This window comes from Triturus cristatus, chromosome 7 (assembly GCF_964204655.1).
Source record: "Triturus cristatus chromosome 7, aTriCri1.1, whole genome shotgun sequence".
Classification (NCBI taxonomy): Eukaryota; Metazoa; Chordata; class Amphibia; order Caudata; family Salamandridae; genus Triturus; species Triturus cristatus.
In genome coordinates, this window is record NC_140590.1 from 1,117,298,820 (window position 1) to 1,117,324,181 (window position 25,362).

A 25,362-nucleotide genomic window follows, 5' to 3' on the forward strand; every position below is an offset into this window, starting at 1 on the left:
TCCAGTTTGGTGGCATTTTACCATTTGTTCTATTTACTGTTCTCTCGTTTCCTTTGGCATTTAGAAAGATTGTTATAGTCCTAACATTTTCAAGAAGACATAGAACTCGATTACAACTTTGGGGGTCTTCCTGCAGGCTGCCATGCCAGTGCCCTGTGGGTGGACTGCCAAAGCAGTACTCATACCGCCCACCAGATTACAATTGTAACCCTTGGCATGCGGGTGGTGATGCAGTGATTTCACGTGGTGCCTATCTAAAGGCCCATAGAGGGACTTCAGACAGGCACCGTTGTGACACCGCCATTGCACATTCCTGCATTGTGCGGTAAGCAGTGACGTGCCGCACCATGCAGGAATGAGGTGCATATTCGCAGTGGGCACAAAATAACCCCTAGGCCCTGGAGCAGTATTGCCAGCCTTTCCATGGTAGTCTCACCACCATGGAAAGGCTGGTGGTGAGGCAACTCGTAATATACTTGGTGGTGCCGATGTGGCACTGCAAGCATATTACTCAGCCTGACTGCTGCACCACCACTGCGGGATCCCTTGATCCAGGATCCACGGTGGCCACAGCAGTCCACAGGTGGTCCAACTGCCCAACTCGGAATACAGCCAGTGGACCGCCAGTCTGGATGTTCGTGGACTGCCACCACAGGTTCGGCACTCAACTCGTAATCACCCCCATAGTGTTGAGCATGGAGTTTTAAAGGAAAGTGATAATGAATCCATCTTTGACTTCAGCTGGCATGAAATCCCCATGAAGTGAATGAGATGCAAGAATCTCAATAAGGGGAAAATGAGAAGCAAGCATCATCATGAGACATGCCAACATTGTATCCATAGGTGCGTCTGCCAGTTTACGCATGCTGAGAACCTTAACAATAGCAACTGAACTCAACACAGATAAATGGAAAGGGAGGGAGAGAATCCAAGGAACGAAAGCAGAAACTCTAAGAACTGAAAGTTTATCAGTCACCTACAGATTGCCAGTCTGTTTTTATGTAATAAAGAAAAAATGCTCTGGGAATCAGAAACCCTCTTTATAGGAATAACAGTTGGTTGGGGGGTTAATGGAGATATTGCTAACTTTATAAGGTTGACAAAAGCATCAAACTTACTAAGTTTGTTTTTCTTTATTTGGACAGACTTTGTGCTATGATGTATTGCTCACATTGTGCTGTGCTGCATTTGTTACAGTAATCCAATCTTTTCCCAGGTTGCTGTGTATCAAAACATAGAATATGATCCAGATGATATGCCTGCAGCACAGGAGTTGCAAAGAGAAGATGACCAATATTCCCAAAGGTGCTAAATGTGACCCGATTAATACAATAATTACACACAATGTTTCACATGATAAATATCCACAAGATACATGCCACTAATGAATTGCCATTATCTGATCTGTTAAAAAATTCAATTTGTTACAACACAAAGTACAATGCAAGAAAGGGACTAAAAAACAGCTGATCCTACCCCATTCTTCTCCAAGAAGAGAAATTAGAAAACGGTAAGAAATGTCACTTAAATAACACTGAATAGTGGCAGATTACCATCTAAATAAGACCCAGTAGAAATAACTGAGCCAACCGAGCATTAAAATAACAGTATGAATCTTTGAAATAAATATCTGCAAATTTGCAGCTCAACAATAAGTAAGCAATTGACATTATTTAATAGGACAACATGGAAATTAAGATGTAGTCGGCATTTTGGATTACAAAAGATTTATTTCAGTACAATAGCATTCACAAACATCTGAAATATTTCCAGAAATACCTCAGGAAAATGCCTCAATAACCATTTGCCGTGTCTCAGTTTCACTATCAGTCTAGCTATCTCCACTGTGAGGCTGCATCAATCATGCACAGATTGCAAGGCAAGTTCCTATCAAAACAGCTGCAACTGCAACCCTGAGCAGATCAATACACATATTTGTAAGCAAACCTACATGATGTTAGATAATATTGATTATCTGAACAAGAAACAGGTACTGCATCACTGACTGGATTTGTAGTTAGACTTCAATTAGTGAAAAATTGCTCCAGGTTTACTAGTCTTTGTAAATCTGGGTTTTCATCAAAATACGTGGGTGGATGCAGGGGATTGCCCATGCATCACCCATGTAATGCCTACCTGATGCAAAGTGATGCAAGTAAGCACTGTTGCAGGAATTCTGCTTTTGCTCAGAACTATGCGCAGGAGACCAGGACCTCAGAGAATTGTGGTGTACCAGAAAACTCCCCTCAGAACCCAGAACCCCTTATCCGACTAGCTTAGTATCACATTCGTTAACCTAGATCTAGCTAGGTGGTCCCAATGTATAGACAAACCAGAACAAGCGACTTAGATATTTCTCAGGAGTGGTGGGAATCCGAAATACCTGTTCGTACTTATTTGTTAGTCCACAACATAATAATACAGACACAGTAAAGTTTAAAGAGTTTATTTTATAAACCTCGCGTCCTAAGATGCAGTACTTTGGCTAACACTAGCAGACTAACAATACAGATCAGAATCATTAGCATTATTACAATACCATATAGAATGAAAGGAGCAATCCTACTATTAATGACAGTGGTTTACGGCCACACTCCTTTCACTATAATCTAATACATTATTATTATTAGGCTATTAGAAGGTCTCTTAGGCTAACGGGGGGACCCCATACCGTATAGATCAGCTTAGTAGAATCACATCAAAGGATCAGCTCATACAGCATGCATCAGCTCTTCTGTTAGAATGAATGTAAAACTAAACTGTTCTGCAATATTAAAGACGCTTGTCCTTCGGATATTGGCAGCGGTATGCATGATATGTCTAACAAGTGTCTACGATCAATCTAAACACAACACTCTGTACCTTCTAGTGACCCAGACGCGTTCTTTGCATGATGTACAGACCAAGGGCACATTTCATGGTTAAGAATGTGAAACAATAGTTTGTTATCCTGTAAGGCAAAGTCGAGTCAGCATTTCTAAAATGAATAACACATAACAACAGTGTCGTGTGCAGCGCAGCATAAACGACAAGCTTGCTTGTTAACTATGATCCCGGTTATGCTAACTTAGTGTTGTAAATAGGGCGTGGCTTAATCCATCTCACAGCGCTATGTGCTGTGCTGCGTGTGTTACGTTGTATTTACTAAACCACACAGAGCCAGCAAAATTGGCTTAATATTGCTATGGATACAATTATTTTACATAGGGGTTGCACCACAAATAGGATGAAAACCAGGTGCACAATACAATTTAATCTGGGCCTTTATCTTTGAGTGTAGCTATTACTTCTGAGATGAACAGGATGCTGGGACCTCCATGAGAAGGGCACAATCAGAGGCAAACTCAAAGTTGCTGCACTGTGGGAGAAGGAATGAGCAGGAAATCATCACAACTACAATTGTATGGCAATGTCCTGCTCTCTCTACTGCTGGGGCCCAATTAGGCTGTCTAGTTCTATGCATTGATCTATGCACCATAGTGTATAAGTGTGCATATGATGTCTAACATAGGTTTTTAACTGCAAGAGCACCCTACCAGTAAAAAATACTAAGCCTAGACAAGCTTTACCACTTTTACTACTTTGGCACCACTGTAAAGAGCAGTACTTATGCAAAGTCAAAAGGTTTGAATAAGAACAGCATGTCTACTATTTAGGCAACTCTCAAAGAGGCATTATTTTTATATGCAAAACCCTATCTAGTATTATTCGTAGAAAGAATGTTTTTAACAGAAATAATGGGTGTCTGTAGGATAATGCCCATGTACTACCCATGAACATCCTCCTAATGCAAAGCTTTGCAAAAGAGTGCAAAGCACTCCCTTGCGGTCTTTTAAACAACATACCAGTGCAAGACAAATAAGAGAAAGAATACAAGGAAAGAAGCAGAAATCCTGAAAGCAGAAAGTAAATCAATGACCTGTAATTTGACTGTAGTTTATGGGATTCTAGTTACAAAGAAATAACTAAGGGCTTCGCCATGCTGCTATCAAGAGATAACAGACAAATGGAGATGGTGCTGATTTTATAAGGTTGAATAAGGGATTTCATTGCTGAGCAATATATTCCTTACATAAGGCATTTCATATGGTTGTTCTGTGATGAATCAGTTACAGAATTGCAATCCGTTCCTAGGTTGCTGTTCCACAAGACACAGAATATAATTTGGATGACATGCCTATAGCACAGAAATATGCAGAGAAGAGGGCCAAGATTCCTAATGGTGCTTAATGGGACCTCATAAATTCATGCACATATTACATTTTGTGATGATCAGTGAAAATATACATATTTTCATTGTCATAGCCTGTTATGACCTGTCAACCATTCCGTTTGTGACAGCACAAAAATACAATGCAAGAGAGCAAGTAAAAAAAAACTGGTCTTATCCCATCATTCTTCTAAAAGATGGATGAGAAAATTGTGAGTGGTAAGAAATGGTACTTAAATAGAACTGAATGGTATTACATCGATATATAAGTCCAACTCAGTTGAGCATTTGCTATATAATAAAATGTTTATTCTGAAAGAAATCTCCTAATGTGCAAAAGCCTAAACTCACACAAGTAAGTGTCACGCATCCACGATTCAGATCGAGGCCAGCACAGCAATAAGCAGAAGTATGGGATCTTATATTTTTGCCAAATAAAATTAAAGCATTCCAATACTATATGAGATGTCTTATAACGTGTGAGCTTAGGTAGCCTGGGGATTATTTAAAAAAAAGACCTGATCAATTTTAACTACTTTTAACATATTGTGCAAATAATAAATGCTCTAAAGATGTTTTTTAAGCAAAACTCAAACAATTTAAAAGCGCAGCATGATAGTAAGTTCTATAGAAGAGCCATGCCATCCTCCTCTTGAGTCAAATAAAGTACTGAAAACTTGACTCTGGGTCATTTTAGACTTACGAATAAAGAAGCCTATATCACCCTCTATGGTCTTAAAAAATGCCTTGGTAATTTTGTTCCGCACTTTTGAAAAGGCAAACAAAAACAGAGGTAATAAATGTATTTTTATTAGAGATATATGCCCAATGATTGTAAAGGGAAATGTATCCCACTGTTTAATTAATGCTCAAGCTTTGGCTAAGAGAGGTGCGTAGTTTGAGGCATATAAATCACAAATATTTGTAGTCACCTTAATCTCGAGATATCTAATAGGGTGTGTAGCTAGAAAGATCGACTGCATCGTTAATGGAAGTATCTCAGGGGAGCTTTCGATTAATTAATTTTGTAACCTCTGATCACAGTTAATTCAGAGATTTTATTGAAAGCTCAGTGAACATTGTCTTTATTCACAGCTAAGTAAAAAACAATAATGTCAGCATAAAGTTTAAAATTTGGGGCACCACTGAGAGGTGGCTGAATGGTTTGTCCTTGAGGAATAGCGCAGGTCAATGGCTCTATAAATAGCGCAAACAAGATAAGGGACATATGGCATCCTTGGTGCAGGCCGTGTCTAATGCTTATGTCTCGAGCTGGCATATTATTCATGATTATAGTTGCCTTAGCTGCAAGTATAGCGTTCTCAGCAAGTGCATAAAGTTGACTGGAAATGCAAATTTATGGAGGATTGGAAAGAGCACTTCCCATTAGAGTAAATCAAATGAATGTATCTGCGTCAAGCATTCTAGCAGCATCCTTAATATTCTAGAGATTATAAATCTACCATGAAGAAAGCCATTTTGATCCCTGTGAATCATAGATGATGTAACTGCTGAGACCATATTAGCCATGATTTTAGTAAAGAACTTGTAATTGGTACTGAGGAGACTAATGGGGCAGTATGAGTTCAGCTCAAGCTCTGGTTTTCTTTTTATTAACAAACTGACCACTATTGAATCAGTAAAGGATCTGGGAACAATACACCCCTGAAAAATCTGATTAAATAGACAAACAAAAAAAAGGTGCCAATTGCTGAGAAAAACGACTTGTATATTTCAGTCCTTGCCAAAGGCTTTAGCATTCGGATGTAACTCAATCATTATTTGCACCTCTGCCAATGTTTTGGTGTTATAATTGAATCAGAATGGGCAGAAGTCAAGATCAGAACTTGAATACCCCTTACCATTTTTCAATTGTCTCATGAGAGCTCCATTGAGAACCAGGGTAAATGTTGACATAATGGTGGTAAAACATCTGAGCCATTTCAAATGGGTGTATTCAAGTTGTTTTACTCGGAGAGTCATATATTGCTCTAATACTGTTGATATTAGCTGTACGCATTGCAAACCAAGCAAGATATTTGCCTTCAAAGTAATTTTCCTCATATCTTTGCTGGAGGTGATGAATGTTTCCAATTTCTTTTGTGATAAAAATAATGTATGATTTTTTTCTGTCCTCTGCCTTAGCTCTGTGTGTATTACTACTGGGGGTCAAGGTATAGGATATTGTGGCTTTGTTCACTCTCCTACTTAAATTCGTACGTTGTATTTTCTCCTTCTGTCTACGAGCAAGAAAAGAGTAACAACTTGGCCTAAAAAATGTGCTTTTAATGCATCCCATATGACAAAATCTGCCACAAAGTCTATATTTAGATTTATGAATCCTCAAATTGCTCTTCATCTGTTCCACTCATGCATCCTCTGCTAACAGTGCTTTATTAAAACTCCATATTGTTCCCTGTAGAGAAGATCTTAAAAATGCAATTGTTAAATTGATCAGTGAATGATGATAAGGCATTGCTCAATAGGTTTGCGTTTTCGCTAATGAATATGATGTTAAAAAAATCTATATGTGATGCAGTGCCATAGCGTTTGGAGTGATATGTAATGTTGCAGTACCCCGTTCTGTGCATGCCACAGGTCAATGCGTTTTGATGCTTATTTAAGTGATCTGTATCCAATGATAACTCCTGAATCAGATAAAAATCTCCTCCTATTATTTTGTGACCCACCTCTTTTTGCAAAAGAGAGTGAATCTTTTGTAGAGCAGAAGGTGAGTCCTCAATTAAGCCATACCAGCTAATTAAATTATATATTTCCTTATCGACTTGTATTTTAACTAAAAGCCATCTAGCTGCTGAATCTCATACTACGTTAAGAATTTCAGACAGGATTGAATGTGACTTTAGCATAAATCATGGGTGACTGCAGGGTAATGACCATGTACTGCCCATGAACATCCCCCTACTAGAAGGTATTGCAAAACTGTGGAAAACACTGCTTTGCATTCTTTTCAAACAACATTCCAGTGGAAAATGTTGGAGAAAAGGAATATGAGGAAAAAAACAAAAATCCTGAAAGCAGAAAGTAAAGCAATGACCTATAGTTGACTGTATTGTTTTGGATCTTAGTTAGAAAGAAAGATCTTAATGCCTCCCAATACTGCTTTGTAGAGGTAACAGAAAAATTGAGATAATCCTGATTTTGTTATTGTTTAATAATGCTCTAGATTGTTGAGAAATATATTCCTGACTTAAGGCCCATCATATGGTTGTTCTGTGATGCATCTGTTACAGAATTTGAATCTTTTCCTAGGTTGCTGTGCCACTAGAATATAATTTGGATGACGTGCCTACAGCAGATAAGAGAGCCAAAGATTCCTTTTTTTTTTTTTTTAATTTTTATTTTTGAATTTTTAAAGAATCAGCATTGGTGATATAACAGTTTCATAATATTAACATTTGTTACATGATACATAGAAAAGAGACTTTAACCCAAAGAAAAGACAGTCGGTCATAGCTGCAAACAGTGGAAATTCAGCGTAAAGGATAACAAATTTAATCATATCCAGTTCTTAATTGGAGCCCATAGTGATAGTCCAAATTTCTTTTTCTCCCTGCCTTTAAGTTTGTACAAAGCGGTTTCCAACTTATACAGAGAGAGTAATTTAGTCATCCACATACTAAAAGACGGTGGATCGGGGTTTATCCATTGGGAAGTGATACATAATCGGAGAATTACCATACATAGAAACAGAAATCCTTTCTCAGGAGCAGAGCGGGTTCTAACATTTGCATCAAACTCGACACCAAACAAGACTAGTTGAGGTGACAGATTAACTGAGATGCCTAGACTTATATTCAAGAAGTTTTGTATCTCCTTAAGCCAAGGGGAGATAACGGGGCAGTCATATATCATGTGGACCAAATCTGCAGCCCTTAAAGTGCATCTGGGACAGAAGACCCCTCGATTTGCCCCCCATTTAGCTACCTTAGCTGGAGAATAGTATAGGTCAAAGATAGCCATGAAATATTGACTCTTATGCCTACCTGAAAATAATAGCCGATCGGCTAGATTAAATACGGTTTGCAGGTCAACCCCTGTTATCCCCAACCTCATCTCCCAGCGGTGCTCATATAAAGCAAGGTCATCCTGTTGACATGCAGTCATAATTTTGACAAGTTGAGAGATCTTACATCTCCCTTTTACACATTCAAGTATCGAGTTCTTTTCCAGGCTAATCTGTCCTTTTAACTCTAAATTGGCTAAAAAGCTGCGAATTTGGAGGTATTTAAAGAAGTCTGTATGTGGCAGCCCAAATCTTTCTTGGAGTTCTGCAAATGAGATTAATTGTTTTCCTATATAAAAGTCACCAATGGATCTGACACCCTGAGCGCTCCACCTCCTCATTATATAATCAGAAAAAATTGTAGGAAGTTTGCCTGATATTCCCACAGGCATATATCGATTATATTCCTTAAAAGAAAAATGTTTACAAATTTTTGACCAGATTGCTACAGCTGCAGCTAGAATCTTGAAACGTGTCTTTTTGTAATAGCTGGGCTCAATAAACTTAAAGAACATATAGTTAGCTTCTGGGCCAAAAACAAGTTCATAAATAGATGGGGAATTAGCTGGATCCTTGTAAGACTGTACACCAAAAAACAGAGTTCCCATGTGTTGTAACATAGCCATCCAATAATAGTGTTGGAATTGAGGGATATGTAATCCCCCCCTATCCCTGGCTGAACTTAGTTTTTTATAGGTTCTCCTTGTTCTTTTATACCCCCATAAAAAGCGGGAGCATATTCTTTCGATTTTCATAAAGATTGAATTAGGGACCAGAAGTGGGATCGTGCGGAATAAATAGAGAAATTTCGGGAAGACTACCATCTTAATAACATTACACCTGCCATATAATGATAGATGCAAGTAATCCAGATTCTCTAGCATTTTATTTGTTAAGGTTAGGGTGGGATCAAAATTTAAACTGACTATAGACTGTACATTGGCCGCAATTTTCACCCCAAGGTAAGTCGTCTCTGTAACTATATTAACGCCAGATAATACATCAGAGCCAGTATAAAGAATTTGGGTTTTGTGTAGGTTCAACTTATAGCCAGACACGGCACCAAATTCTGATGTCAAAAATTCAATACGTCTCATTGCATTGGGGACATCTAATGTGACCACAGCCACGTCATCCGCATAGGCTAGAACTTTTACCGACTCGGTCACAGGCTGTACTGGAATAATCTGCAGATCATGCTCAATCTTAATCAAAAGGGGCTCGATATAAAGAGCAAACAGGAGAGGGGAGCAGGGACACCCCTGCCGAGTACCCCTGTGGATCTTAAACTCCCCAGAGCAATTACCTGAAATACGGATTGTGGCAGCTGGACAGGTGTACATAGCTTGTATAGCCTTAATAAAGGAAGATGGAAACCCTTTCCAATAGAGAGTTGCCCATAAAAATTCCCAGGAGACCCTGTCGAATGCTTTCTCAGCATCCAACAGGGCCACCCCTATTGGAACTTTAGAGACCTGAGACCAGTCCAGAAGAGAAATTATACGCCGGACATGATCCGTAGTGCCTCTGCCTGCCACAAACCCATGCTGACGTAATGAGACATGTGATGGAATGATCTTTCCAAGTCTTCTAGCAAGAATCTTGGAAAAGATCTTGCTGTCTGAGTTTATTAGTGTGATGGGGCGGTATGAGCCTGGCTCAACCGCATCCTTACCTTTCTTTTTGAAAACGATTATGATTGTTTTGGACCAAGAGTCGGGTACGAGACCCAAAAAAGCTTGCTGGAAGAGAGATAGTAACACTTCCTGAAGCTCAACCTGGAAAGAGATATAGAACTCCAGAGGGATCGAATCCGGCCCCATTGCTTTCCCCCTTGGCAAGGATTCCATTGCCTGAGTAATTTCCTCCCATGATATAGGAGTAGACAGACTTTCCCTCTCAGCCAGGCTCAGACCCACCGTAGTGATTTCACCTAAATAGCCCCGCGGGTCGAGAGTTTCCCCATTTTCGTAGAGTTTTTGGTAAAATTGTTTAAATACCTCCAAGATACCAGGCTCCGAGTTTTGCAGGGACCCATCAATGTCCTTTATTTTATCAATTTTGCTTTGGGACTGCTTTTGCCTTATTCTATTGGCCAGTGTTTTCCCCACCCGCTCTCCATATTCAAAGCATTCACTTCGGAATGTCTGATATTTAGCTGCCGTTTCATCCGCATGATGATTATAAATTAAACGAGGTTAATTTGTATAGTAGAGACATCCTTTCGATCCTTAATCTTTTGAGCCAGTTCTCGTTCCAATGCGCTTAACTTTAACATATCTTGTTCGTTTTTTTGTCTTATGACATTACGTTTCTTAAGTACATATCTAAGGGTTTCCCCCCTTACACCAGCTTTAAAAGTATCCCAGACCGTTGTATCTGGAGCAGAGCCATTATTATTTACAAAAAAGTTTGGGAGCCAAAGTTTGATACAGTTCCGATATTCTTCGTCTACTAATAGCTTCCTATCAAAAGTCCATTTATATTTTGTACATGGCCCTGTAGAGATCTGAAAGTTTAACACAAGAGGATTGTGATCTGATATCATTCTAGGCAGTAACATGATAGTAGCATCTGCCAAAATGGAGGATGAAGCAAAAATATAGTCCAGGCGCACTAATTTTTTATGGGGAGCAGAGTAAAAGGTGCTGCCTTGCTGGGATTTATTAAGTTGGTTCCAAGCATCGTAAAGACTTTGTTTCCTTGCTAAGTTGCATAAGGATCTAAAAACTTTTGGTTTCCGACCTGTATAATCAGTCCCTGACTTTATATTAAATGTTTCGGCTAAATGTATATTAAAATCACCGCATAATATGATAGGGTGGGGCCATAAGGCTAATTCCAAATTAAGGGAGTCATATAATTCGGGATCATCTACATTGGAGCCGTAAATAGTGCATACAGTTATGACCTCCCCTGTATCAAACCCAGCCTCAATAATGGCCCACCGACCGTATTTATCCTCTTTATGCTTTTTACAGAGGACAGCACCTGGTTTACAAAAAATTGCTACACCTCTTGTATTAGTAGACTGCTTAGAACAAGTAATCAATTCCAACCCCAACTTTTTAAGCCATAACCTGTTGGCCCAAGCAATGTGTGTTTCTTGAAGACAGACAATGTCCCATGCGAGGGCCCTGGCTATTTGTGCGAAAACCAGTCTCTTTTTAAAGTCATTCAGACCACATATGTTTAACGTACAAAGCTGTATTTTCCTCATTAAATAACAATTTTTTAAACTTAGACAAAAGAAGATTGATCATGTCTACATCAAAACTAGTCCATGCAACAGCCCTTGTATTGCTATTTTTTAGCCAGGCCTCTAATATCAAACAATAAGTAACAAATATAAACAAAAACATCAATGCTGATTTTTCATTCCACCCCCCTCCACCCCCCACCTGTGACCCATCAACCCCCACCCCAGCCCCTCCCCAACCCAACCTTACCCTTCCCATGGAGCAAGGGGACACTGTCCCAAAGATGGTGATGAGTTGGCTGCCACCCCTATCCCCCCCCCCCCCGGCCCTTTATTCCAAATTTGGAGTATAGCCGATCCGTGCCTTACCATGCCTAACCTAACCGAGACCATCCCAACCAGACTATTAAACTGAGAAAGGCTAAGAACCTCTATAGCTTATGTAGAAATTCTTTAGCAGTAGCCTCTTCCGTAAATACTGATGACCGTCCTTTTATGATAATTTTGAGTTTCGCAGGGTTTTGAAGATAGACTTGCGCCCCTTTCTCTTGGAATTTCGGGATCAGCTGTCGGAATCTCCACCTGAGATCCACCGTTGATTGACAGAAGTCAGGTCTCACAAAAAATTCGCAGCCCATAGCATGGGCTCTCTTATTAGGGCGAGCCAGATCAAAAAGAGCCTCCCGAGCAAGGAAATGATTTAGATTAATTAAGATTGCTCGGGGAAAAGAGGTTTCTTGAGCAGCTGTTTTCTTTTGAAAAAACGGAAATCGATGAGCCCTCTGAACTTCTAGTTTCCAGTCCCAGCTGCTAGTATCGGGGAAGGCTTCGGTCAGAAGATCCACCACGAACTTCCGAGTGTCTGTCCCTTCTTTTCCCTCCGGTACCCCAAGAATTCTAAGATTGTTTCGTCTTAGCCTATTTTCCATATCGGTTAGTTTCCATATATAGTCATCTCTATTGGCATTCAATAAAGTAATTTCTTTTTTCTGAGACGCTACTTCATCCTCCAGGTTTGATATCCGTGTTTCGGCTTCCCCTATTCTTGTTGCAGAATCAGCACATGATTTGGCTACCCTTCGTAAGGAATTCTGTAGTTTTTTGAGCGCGGTCTGTGTGCGGAGGTTCTCTGCTTGTGCCTCCGCTCTTTGTGCCATTATAACATCATAAATAGTATTGAGCGTAATTTCTTGATGTTCTTGATTGGAAAAGCCCAAGAGTGCGGTTGAGTGTTGATGTTGAGTATTAGCAGAAAGGTTTGAAGAATTTTTATAGGTGCCGTTTGAGCCAAAGATTCCTAATTGCACTTAATGGGACCTGATAAACTCATACAAATATTAAACTATATGTACACCAGGAACAATATACACAGTACTAAGAGTATTTGCATTGTCCTAGCCTGCAGGACCTGTCAAACATTCCATTTGTGACAGCTCAAAAATACAATGCAAGACAGCAAGTAATTGGAAGCTAGTTTTACCACATAATTGTTCTAAATGATAGATAAGAAAATGGTAAAAGGTACAAAATGGCACTTAAATAGGACTGAATACTAAAAAATTGCCAAATATAATCTGAAACAGTAGAAACAGCTGAGCCCATTGACCTTTGAAACCACAACATGACATATTGAAATATATGCATTTCAATTTTTGGATCAACAATAATTGAGAAACCAACATTATTTAACAGAACCATACTGAAATTAAATTGTCGACAATATTTTGAATTAAAGAGGATGCATTTTTGTACAATAGTGTTCACCGACATCTGCAAAAATTGCCTAAATATCTCAGACAAAAGTGTGCTAGTAGCCTCTGTCGGTGTCTCAGAATCAAATTTGCTATATATAATTGTGAGGTTGTTTCAGTCATTTACAGAATTCAAGACCTATCATTATTCCAAACAGCTGCAGCCTCAGTCCTGAGTAGTATTAATAAGCAAAAACATATGATGTTAGATGATATTATTTGTCTGAACAAGTAATATGTGTTGCAACACTGGCATGCTCTTTAATAACACTCTTTAATAATACTTTAATAAGTGAAGAATTGCCCAACAAAGTTACAGACCATTAAGATTACTTGAATCACTGGAGTTATACAATATGACAGCAATACCACAACTTGTGATGGACCACCTTGGGTTATTACAATTGCCACCTGCATGTTTCATGTTTCTTGTTAGGGTGATCACCACACGCTAGGTTTTTATAGACAGTCCTTTCCTAAACATTTCACTTACAAATAAATGATTTTAGGTGTTTAGTCTAATTTGTTCACTAAAAGCACAAAACAGTGAAAGAGCCAGAATGGAGTAGGCTAACACTCTCAGTCCCGACTGGAAAGTGAATACAATGACCAGGATTAGGTCACTGTATTTCTTGTTTCACATTACCACACAGTGGCAAATGTAATTTTACAGCCAGAATTTTCAGCTGTTCCTAGAAGTGAAGCATCCATTATTTCCTTCAATAAAGTCACCAGCACCAATAATATCAAGTCTGAGTTATACCGATGGTTCCATTTACAATTTCCTTAATTATTTGGGCGATTTGAAGCTAATTGTTTATTGGCCTGACATTTTCAAGTTGCACAGGCTAAGGGATGCATTTTTTCACCAAAGTGATAATGACATCCATCTTTGAGTTTGACTGGTATGAAAAAGTAATGAAACACATTTCATAGAAGGACCCTAAATAAAAGGTGCTCGTTCAGAGGCAACTCTCATCATCAAGAGACACACTGACACAGCATTCATAGGCACATCTGTCAGTTTAAGCATTGTTAGGTTCTTCACTATAAGAGCTAAACTCAAAGAAGACAAATGGAAAAGGAGAGAAAGAATCCAAGGAACAGAAGCAGAATCTCTATCAAAAGAAAGTTTAGCAGTGACCTCCAGTTTGGTGGCATGTTGCCATTGGTTCTAATTACTCTTCTCTCCATTCCTTTGCATTTAGAAAGATTGTTTATAGAACTTAAATTTTCAAGAACACATAGGGCCTGAATACAACTTTGGCATTCCCTCTGTAGGCCGCCATGCCAGTGCTCTGTGGGAGGACTGCCAAAGCCGTACTCATAGCGCCTGCTGGATTACTATTGTAATCTTTGGCAGGCTGGCGGTGATGCAGTGGTGTCACTACGGTGCCTGTCTAAAGGCCCATGGGGGAGCTTCAGACAGGCACCTCTTTGACACCGCTGTGCCACATTCCTGCAAGGTGCAGAATGCCATGACATGCCGCACCATGCAGGAACTGGTGTGCATATTCGCAGCGGGGCACAATATAACCCCTAGGTCCTGGAGCAGCATTGCCAGCCTTTCCATGGCAGTCTCACTGCCATGGAAAGGCGGTGGTGAGGCAACTCGTTATATGCTTGGGTGATGGACCGCCAGTCTGGCAGTTCGTGGACCGCCACCACAGGTTTGGCAGTCCAACTTGTAATCACCCTTTAGTTCAGCTGGCATGAAACCCTCATAAAATGAATGAGCTGCAAGGATCTCAATATGGAGCAAAGTCGAAAGCAAGCGTCATCATGAGAAAGGCCGACATTGGATCCATTGGCACACCTACCAGTTTATGCATGCTGAGAACCTTCACAATAGCAATTAACCTTAACATAGAGAGATGGAAAGGGAGAATCCAAGGAACAAAAGCAGAAACTCTAAGAAATGAATGTTTATCAGTCACCTCCAGTTTGCCAGTATGCTTTTGCATTTTAGGTAATAACAAAAAAAAACTCTGGGCTCACAAACCCTCTATGTAGGAATAACAGATGGGTAGCAGTTTAATGGAGATATTGTTGATTTTATAAGTTTGACAGAAGCACTGAACTTACTATCTTATTACAAGTTCTTTTATGATTGGACAGAATTTGTGCTGTGTTTTATTCCTCAAAGAATGCCAGGCATATGGTTCTACTGTGCTGCATTTGTTACAGTATTGCAATATTTTCCCAGGTTGCTGTATCTCAAGACATAGAATATGATCCGGATGAAGTGCCTACAACACAAGAGTTGCAAAGAGAAGAGAGACAATATTCCTAAAGGTGCTAAATGTGACCCGATTAATACCAATAATTATATACAATGTTTCACATGACAAACAGCCACACGATACATGCCACTAATGAATTGCCATTGTCTGATCTGTTAAAAGAATTCCACTTGTGACACCATAAAGTACAATGCAAGAAATGGACTAAAACACTGCTGATCTTACCCCATTCTTCTTCTGAAAGAGAAATCAGAAAACAATAAGAAATGTCACTTAAGTAACACTGAATAGTGGGAAATCACCATCTAAATAACACCCAGTAGAAATAACTGACCTAGCTGAGCTTTGAAATAACAGAATGAATCTTTTGAAATAAATATCTGCAAATTTGCAGCTCAACTATAAGTGAGCAATAGACATGATTTAATAGGACAACATGGAAATCAAGATGTTGGCCGTATTTTGGATTGCAAAATATTTATTTCAGTACAGTAGCATTCACAAACGTCTGAAATATTTGCACAAATATCTTATCAAAAATGCCTCAATAGCTATTTGCAGTATCTCAGTTTCACTATCAGTCTAGCTATCTACCACTGAAAGGCTTCAGCATTCATACACAGATTGCAAGACAAGTTCCTAACAAAACAGCTGCAACCTCAACTCTGAGCAGATCAATACAAATATTAGTAAGCAAAAGTACATGATGTTAGATAATGTTGATTATCTGAGCAAGAAACAGGTGCTGCATCACAGACTGGGTTTGTAATCAGACTTCAATTAGTGAAAAATTGCTCTTATGCCAAGCCAACATTGTCACATACAATTAAAGTTTACATTAGTCATGGATTATGTTGGCAATGCAATTACTTGTGCAGGACCTCCCCATGTTCTAGTTGTGTGTTTCTCATTTCTTTTTGATTGTAAAACACAACCCAAGTCCTTTTAGACAATATCTGTGGCACTAAACATTTCATTTGCAATGAATTTGTGATGCCTCCAGGGCAGAGTCTTCAGTGAAATAAAGAGTGGCAGCTTCAAAGCCGCTCCATGCTTCTCCATGCAGGCCGTAACCCACCCGCACTTTAAAAAGGTGTTATAGATCCCCCGGCAGGCGGATGCAGTCAGTGGACACACCAACCTGCTGAGGGATGTCTGGGGGGTCAATGGGACCTCGTTTTCACCACAGCATGGAATATTTTTGTGGCCTAGTGTTAGTGCGCCTCGTAAGGACATGTTTATCTCTGTGACTGCATCCATAATATGGCACAGCTGCAGATGCAAAGAGAAGCATCTGGCTAGATCTGAACTGCGGTGGCGAAGTTAGCTAAAGAATGATGATGAATTCAACCCAGATCTGTTACTGGGGGCGAGTGTCTGGAAAGTTTCAGCGCTCCATCCATCATCTCCTTGTGTTTGCTTTGTTCACCCTAATCTGGCAGGGTATGCCCAGACGTGGGTCCCTTGCTCACTTTGCACTGGATTCAAGCTAGCCTGGCTTATGGGGGTGATCTCCAGAAACCGTTCCCAGGATGCTTGCTTCCGGGTCAGGGAAGAGCTTGCTTTGCAGTTCGGTCTGGACTGTTCCCATGAGGCACAGGGTCAAGACTGATGTGCATTGGCTGGGTTTGAACTGGATTGGCGAAGTGAGCCAAAGAATGATGATTGATTCAACCCAGATCTGTGACTGGTGGTGAGTGTCTGAAAGGTTTCAACGCTCAGTTCATCATGTTCATCAGTTTTATAACGCGCCTGGATGCCCAAGGATAACCAGGCGCGTTATAAAACTCGTTAATAATAATAATAATAATAATAATATTCATCTCCTTGTCTTTGGGGTCCCATGGGGTCCAATGGGACCTCCTTTTCACAACTCATGAGGCCTGCCCCCAGGGGGTGCACTGACAGCACAATATTATTTTGTGGTATACTGTCAGTGCGCCTCTTAAGGACACATTTGTTTCTGTGCCTGCATCCATAATTTGGCACGGGTGCAGATGCAAAGAGTAGCATCTGAATCACTTTCTGTAATTTCATAGTTACCGGGGGTACAAAAAGCAGGTGCACATAAGAATTGAGCATGTAATATGGCATCAGGTGTGTTTGTTGAATTATATCATTTGAAGTGAAACAAGGCCCAACACTCAGAATGTGTTACGTTATCACTCCGAAGTCCAGACCGGAAACAGAAGTGACATAAGGATTGGAATTTCCCAGCAAAGGGATGTGGTTTATCAGTATCAGTAAGTAGGCACCTAACACTAGTAATAAGGCCACAATCACAATAAAAGTTCCAGTCAACATTTCAATAAATTATGCCCTTGCTCAACCCTTCGTAGCTGGCTATGAGAAGGTAGGATTAATTTAGGAATCAGGGCATTTAAAACACAAAAACATTTAAAAAGTAATACACAACAAACAATAAAAATCCAAAACCATTTTCTATAAATGTTTTTATTATTAAAATAACACCAAAACAACAAAAATCCAATGTAAGGATCCGGAGATATGACATTTTAAAGATTAAATACTTTATGGTGCCTAAAAATGAAAATCACCAACTTGGGACATCTGGTCACACCTGACTGGGACGAAGTTAAAGTTTGAGGCTGACCAAGATTCAGCGTGGATCAGATGCATTGAGCGGTAGGCCCCGGTGAAGTCGACTACAACGGCTTGGTTCAGCACAAGGCCCCCGAGAAATCCTGGAAATTTTGAGCTACGGAACTTTCAGCGGGATGAACCTGAAATCCAGGTCACGGTTTGACTTCGGCGGCTTGAGTCTAGACTACGGGTCAGTCAATTTATGGAACTTTTTGACAAAACTTCGCCAAACTTCTGGATCTTCTTTTTCAAGATCCTTTTGAGGTTTCTAGGTGTCCACAACACTACGCCAACTGTCTAAAAACTCTGAGATGGTACTTGGGATGTTGGGACTACATCTCCCAGAATGCACTTATCCAAATCCTTAAATGTATGGCAGATGCTATCCAGGTTGGTTCTTCTTGGTGGAGATGATGCAGGTGGAAATCTTTTAACCTGTTGCTTTCAGGGAGTCAACTGTTTCCCTTCTTGAAGCAAAGTAAAGTCCTTAGGACTGTAGTTCCAAATATGAAGCAGGAACAGTCGTTCAGAGTGCAATCCTTTGGAGTGCAAGCCAGGGTTCAGCAGGACAATCCGTTTTCTTGGAGTCTCAGCCAGGAATCTGAGGTACTGGGCAGCTCTCTCATATTTATCTAGTGTTCCTGGGTGACAAGCAGAAGTGCACCCTGACTAATGGGATACAGAGTAACACCCAGAAGTATGACAACTTCCTCCAAAGTTTGGCAAATTCATGTCCCAGAAGGCAAGATTTCTTTAAAATCCATAATGGAGGAATTCCCTCCTAAAGGTTAGGATCTATATAATCCAACCTATTGGCACGGATATGTTTCCAGCCCCTATGTTAATTCAATTACTAGGCTGGCTGGGTGTGAACAAAGTGGAGGTGAGACTGTGCCCAGTCCTAGCTGTCATTCCTTCTATGAAGACCAGTGTGGCTACCCAGCCCCCTTCCTGCCTTTTCCTCGGCAGCTTGCAGATATACTCCCACCTGATGTCCTTTGTTTCTATAGAAGACACTTCACACCTCATCAGAGCAGTTTGCCAAAGGCTGTCTAATCAGGAGAGGCATTTGGATGACTGGATTTTAGCTCATCAGAAAATAATGTTCTATAACTTAGTTTCTGTGATTGCGATAATAAATCTAACCTTGGCAAGTTGTTCGATTTATTCTATAATTTTAAAACTTTGAAGTATATTTTAGCTGGCTCCAGTGAATATGTATACCTTATTAAAGTATTCACATGCTATCCTATCATCCAGGTACTACACCTGCACTCATGCAATCACCCAGGTACTACACATGCACTCGTCCAATTTGCAGTTTCCCCATACCAGGGCATATAAAACCTCTTTTCAAATATCAAAGGCTTATAGTTGCAAGGCATCCAACACCAGGTTCACCTAGGGAATAACTCATGAGTGACTTGTATGTAAAAGAAAGGTAGGTTAAGACTTTTCAAATACCTTGAATTTCAAAGTCAAATTTGTATGTAATTTACTTTTGAAAGCAGCTTGAAAAACAGGGCACAGTAGGCAACCCAGCAGTACACACTTAAGTGCATTTCATATGCATAACGTATGCTGGGCTTCTAAATCTCCATATACTATGGGCTTAAAGGTAGGCTGTCAAACCAATTTTATTTACACTTAATTACTATCTAACTTTTACACAGAGCACAAACTTTGGGTCTGATTAGCAGTGCCCAGGGCACAATCAGAATCAGTTACCACCAGTATCAATCAAAAAATGGAGGTGATCTGGACAATAAGGATGACTTTGTTACACAGCCCTCTCCCCAGATGAAAGGTGATGGTTAACTAACCTACGCCTTGGTAGTCCTTATCAGCTAAGTAGAAAAACCTGGAAAGTCTATCTGCATTGGCATGGACAGTCTCAGATCAGTGTTCCCCTGTCAAGTCCATCCCTGTACGGAAATGGACCACCCCAACAATTTAGACTTCTATCCACTCATCAGCATGGGACACCAGAGAGGTCTATGGTCAGTTTGAACATGGAAGTGAGTATCAAACAGGCATATCCTCAACATCTTCAGGAACCAGACCACAGCAAAGGCTTCCCTCTCAATGGCACTACATCTTTGTTCTCTTGGGAGATGTTGCATGCTAATGAAGAAAATTGGCTGATTTATGCCCTTTTAATTTACATGTACCAACACTGTCCCATTTCCTTGTTTTGAAGCATCTGTCTGAACCACAAATTCCTTGGTTTAGTCATGGGTCAGTAGCAATGGTGCTGAACACTTAGCCTCTTTCAAAGTGTCAAAGGCCTTCTGGCACTCTGGGGTCCAAATGACTTTCTTGGGCTGCTTTTTAGAAGTGAGTTCAACCAGGGGAGTCACAATGGTCTGATAGTTCTCAATAAATCTTCAATAGTACCCAGTCAGACCAAGGAATACCCTGACCTGTATCTGGGTTGTAGGAGCTGCCCAATTCTAAATGGTTTCTACAAGGTGGCTTATGTACTCCACTGAACTCTGCCCTGCATGTCACAAGCTGGCCTTAATAGTCAGGCCTGCCTGTTGCAGGGCCTAAAACGTTTCCTTCAGGTAGATCCGGTGATCATCCCAGGTGTAACTCTACACAGCTATACCATCTAGAAAATAATCATTCAACTGTTACAACCCAGACAGGCCCCTCTTCACCAACCTTTGGAAGGTGGCAGGTGTATTCTTTAGGCCAAGAGGCAATACTTTGAAGTGGATGTGTCCCTCTGGTGTGGAGAATGCTGACCTCTCCTTTGCTCCTTCACTGAGGGCAATCTGCGAGAAGCCTGAGGTCAAGTTAAATGTACTCAGGTACTTTGCAGCCCCTAACCTATCAATGAGCTCATCAGCTCTAGGTATAGGGTGAGCATCACTCTTAGTGACTGCATTCAATCATCTATAGTCCACATAGAACCTTCACTCCTTCTTTCCCCCTTCGGGGATTAGATTAGGGTACCAGAGCCACCGGGCTGGGCCATTCACAATGCTCAATTACTCCCAATTCCAGAATCCTAGTTACTTCAGATATGATGCTGGCTCTGACCATGGCAGACAACCTCTACAACTTATTTTTGACAGATAGGTTGTCATCAGTGTCCACATCATGTATGCACCAATCGACGAGACATGGGGTCAAGGAGATCAGACTAGCAAACTGCTCCAGCACCAGCTTGCAGTCTCTGTGCTCCTGGTCTGTCAGTTTGGGAGAGAGTACCTCTCCCTTCAGTGACCCATCTTGCCCATTGTTGGAGAGGAGGTCTGGCAATAGTTCAGACTCCTCCTCTCCTCATTCATCTGTGACCATCAGCATAGTCATGTCTGCACTCTCTTGGTGGAGTTTCAACCAATTGACATGCAGGACACTGTGGGTTTTACAGTATACCAGGTAGGTAAAACACCCTTCTTCTTTAGGATTGGATGGGTACGGTCCACTTGCCCTGGAGGACCCTCAGAGATACAGACTCCAAAACCCACACTAATTTTCCTGACGTGTACTCAGGCATAATAGTCTTCTGGTCATTCTAGAACTTCATGAGCTTTTGGCTAGCCTCCATTTCCTGCTTGCTTTGTACATGTAGTCTGCCATGTGAGATCGCAGGCCTAGTGCATAGTCCAGAAAATTTACCTTGGCTTCTTTGAGAGCAATTCCCAAGACTCTCTCACCAGAGACAATGGCCTTCTTACAGGGTATCCAAACAACAATTAATAGGGGATAAAGTCAACCCCTTTTGTGGGGCCTCTCTGTATGCAAACTGAAGGCATGGGAGATGAACATCCCAACTCCTCCTGAGTTTGTCAGAGAAACCCATGATCATGTTCTTTCATGGTCTTATTGAACCTTTCCACCAGACTATTAGTCTAGGAGTGATATGGGGTGGTGAGCCTGAAGGCAACATCACATTCTTTCCACATCACTTTCAGATAGCTAAACATGAAATTTGTGCCTCTAGGTAAACCACCTCCTTTGGGAAACCCACTCTGGTGAACACATCAAGTAGGGCTCTAGCCACTAAAGGAGAAGTGACTCTCCTAAGGGGTATTGCTTATGGATATCATGTGCATGTTCCACTACCTCCAAGACATATTTGTTTACTGATGCAGTTGGTAGGTCTAGGGGACCAACAATGTGCATCCTCATCCTCTCACAGGGAGTCCCAACCACTGGCAGGGTCATCAAGGGAGTCTTTGGCTTACCCCCTGTATTGCCACAGGCCTGACAGGTTGCACAGGAGCTACAATACTCCTTCACTTTGGCAGACATGTTGGGCCAATAGATGCAGTTTCCTAACCAGTTCCAAGTCCTCTTCAGACCCATATGACCTGCCAAGGGGATGTTGTGGCTCAATGTGAGCATATTATATATTTATATTTGTGATACAATTTCTATATGTTCTAATAAAACAGTGAAAGAGAAGAAGATCACCGGTTCTGGATGTATAAATCATCACAATTTACAAAGGTTTTATAGTCAAGGTAGTTTCAAATGTTCCTTTCCTGGAGCTTTAGGTGCTTCATTACACCCAAACTGTGCAGCATTTTGTACTATTTCTTAGCTTTCCCCTTGAATGCTCTCCCTGATTCCACTCTTCTTCCGATTGTGATGTGCTGTTGGATATTGGCTACTAAATGCATTCGCTCTCTGCCCATCCTAAGCTTAATATGCCCGTAGTTAGATATATGCTTCAACCACTGTGCAAGGGCGCCTGCCTAACAGGCACGATTGTTTTTGTGCAGAAAAGGATGCATTGGTGCACAAAAGCAATCCAAAGAATCATTGTCCTCTTTCTATGTCTGCTGCAGTACACAGCATAAATTGTTAAAGAATGTAACAAGAAGAAATAAAGATATTTCTCCTTGCAAATGCCTCTGTAGGGTGGGCACACCATTTTGGCGCAAACCCAGGTTCACTAGTCTTTGTAAATCTGGGTTTGCATCAAAATACGTGGGTGGATGCATGGGATTGCCCATGCGAAACCCATGTAATGCCTACCTGATGCAAAGTAACACAAGGCAGCGATATCCGCTGAGCACTGTGGTGTTACTTTGTATTTAGTAAACCACACAAAGCCACTCAAATTGGCTTTATATTGCTTAGGTAAATGAATAAAAGTATTTAACGTAGTGGTTGCACCACAAATGTGATGCAAACCAGGTGCAAAATAATGCTGCATAGGTATGTATATGATGTCTAACATAGGTTTTTTACTAGAAGAGCACCCTTGCAGTACAAAATGCTAAGCCTAGCTAGACAAGCTTTACAACTTTTACTTCTTTGGCATGCACTGTAAAGAGTAGCACTTATGCAATTCAAAATGTTTGAATAAGAGCAGCATGTCTACTATTTATGCCACTCTCAAACAGGCATTCTTTTTTAATGCAAAATCCTGTCTAGTATTGTTATTAGATAGGACGTTTTTGACAGAAATCATGGGTGGCTGTAGGTTAATGCCCATGTACTACCCATGAACATCCTGCAAATTCAAAGCATTACAAAACAGTGCAAAGCACTGCTTTTGGTTCTTTTAAACAATATTCCAATACAAGACAAAAGAGAGAAAGAATATGAGGATAAGAAGTGGAAATCCTGAAAGCAGACAGTAATGGATGCACCTGAAGTTTGACTATAGTTTTATGTGATTCTAGTAACAAAGAAAGAACTTCGGGCCTATAAATATGCAGAGAAAAGGGTGAAGATTCCTACTGGTGCCTAATGGGACCAGATAAGCACATACAAATATTAAACTTTGTGATCATCAATATACATATTACTAAGAGTATTTCCATTGTCGTAGCCTGTTATGATCTGTAAAGCATTCCATATGTGACAGCACTAAAATACAGTGCAAGAGAGCAAGTAATAAGAAACTGGTCTTACCCAATCATTTTTCTAAAAGATGATTTAGAAAATTGTGAGAGGTAAGAAATGGCACTTACATAGAACTGAATAGTAAAAAATCATGATATAAATTCGACACAGTTCAGACGTTGCCATCTAATAAAATTATTATTACGAAAGAAATCACCCAATGTGCAAAATCCTAAAATTCCTGAACAAGTAAGTGATGGCAGTTCAAGACTCAGACCAAAGCCAGCTCAGCAAAAAAGTTTCAATTATAAGTGGAAATATGAGATCTTATAGTCTCGCAATAATGAGGCGTCCTATAACATGAGTGCTTAGGTACCCTGGGAATCATTAAAATAAAGACCGGCTCAATTTCAGCTACTTTTAAGATATGGTTCAATTAGTATATCCCCTACTGATGCTTTTTTTTTTTTTAAGCAAAGCTCAACTAATATAAAAATGCTGCATGATAGAAAGTTCTAAAGAAGTGAAGAACCAAGCCGTCCTCTTTGTGTGTCAAACAAAGTACTGAAACCTTGAACCTGGGTTGTTTAGACTTCCAAATAAAAGAGAGGATATCACCCTCTATAGCCTCAATACATTTCTTGGTAAATTTGATCGGCATATTTGAAAAGGCAAACACAAACAGAGGTAATAAATTAGAGATATACACTCAATCATTGTGAATATATATTTTTCCCACTGTTTCATTAATTCTCAAGCTTTGGGTATGTGGTTTAAGGCATATAAATCACTAAAATTTGTAGTCAACTTATTCCTGAGAACTCTAATAGGGCGTGTAGCCAGAAAGATTAATGGAAGTATCACAGGGATGCTTTTTATTAATTGATTTTGTAGCCGCCGGACGCAGTAAATTCAAAGATCTTATTGAAAGCTCTTTGAACATTGTCCTTATTCGCCGCTAAATATAAAACAATGTTGTCAGCATGAAGTTTATGTTTTGGGGTACCACTGAAAAGTTGGTTATTGGTTTGATCGTGATGAATAGCACAGGACAATAGTTCTATATATTAGATGAACAAGAAAGGGTACAGGGCACCCTTGGCGCATGCCAAATCTAATGCTTGGGTCACCAGATGACAACTTTTTGATAGTTATAGTGGCCATAGCCCCCAAGTATAGCGTTTCAGTAGGTGCATTACAATTACTGGAACTGCAAATTCAAGGAGGATTGCAAAGAGCACTTCCCATATGACTTAATCGAATGCTTTTCCTGCGTCAAGCATTCTAGCAGCAGCCTCAATATTCTGGTTGGAAAAAAAGTCTATAGCTTCTACCAAAAGATTTGTGTTGGAGATTATACATCTACCATGGAGAAAGCCATTTTGATCACTGTGAATGATAGAGGATGTAAATGCTGTGACCCTATTAACCATGATTTTAGTAAACAACTTGTAATTGCTATTGAGGAGACTAATGGGGCAGTATGAGTTTGCGTCAAGCTCGGATTTATCTTTTTT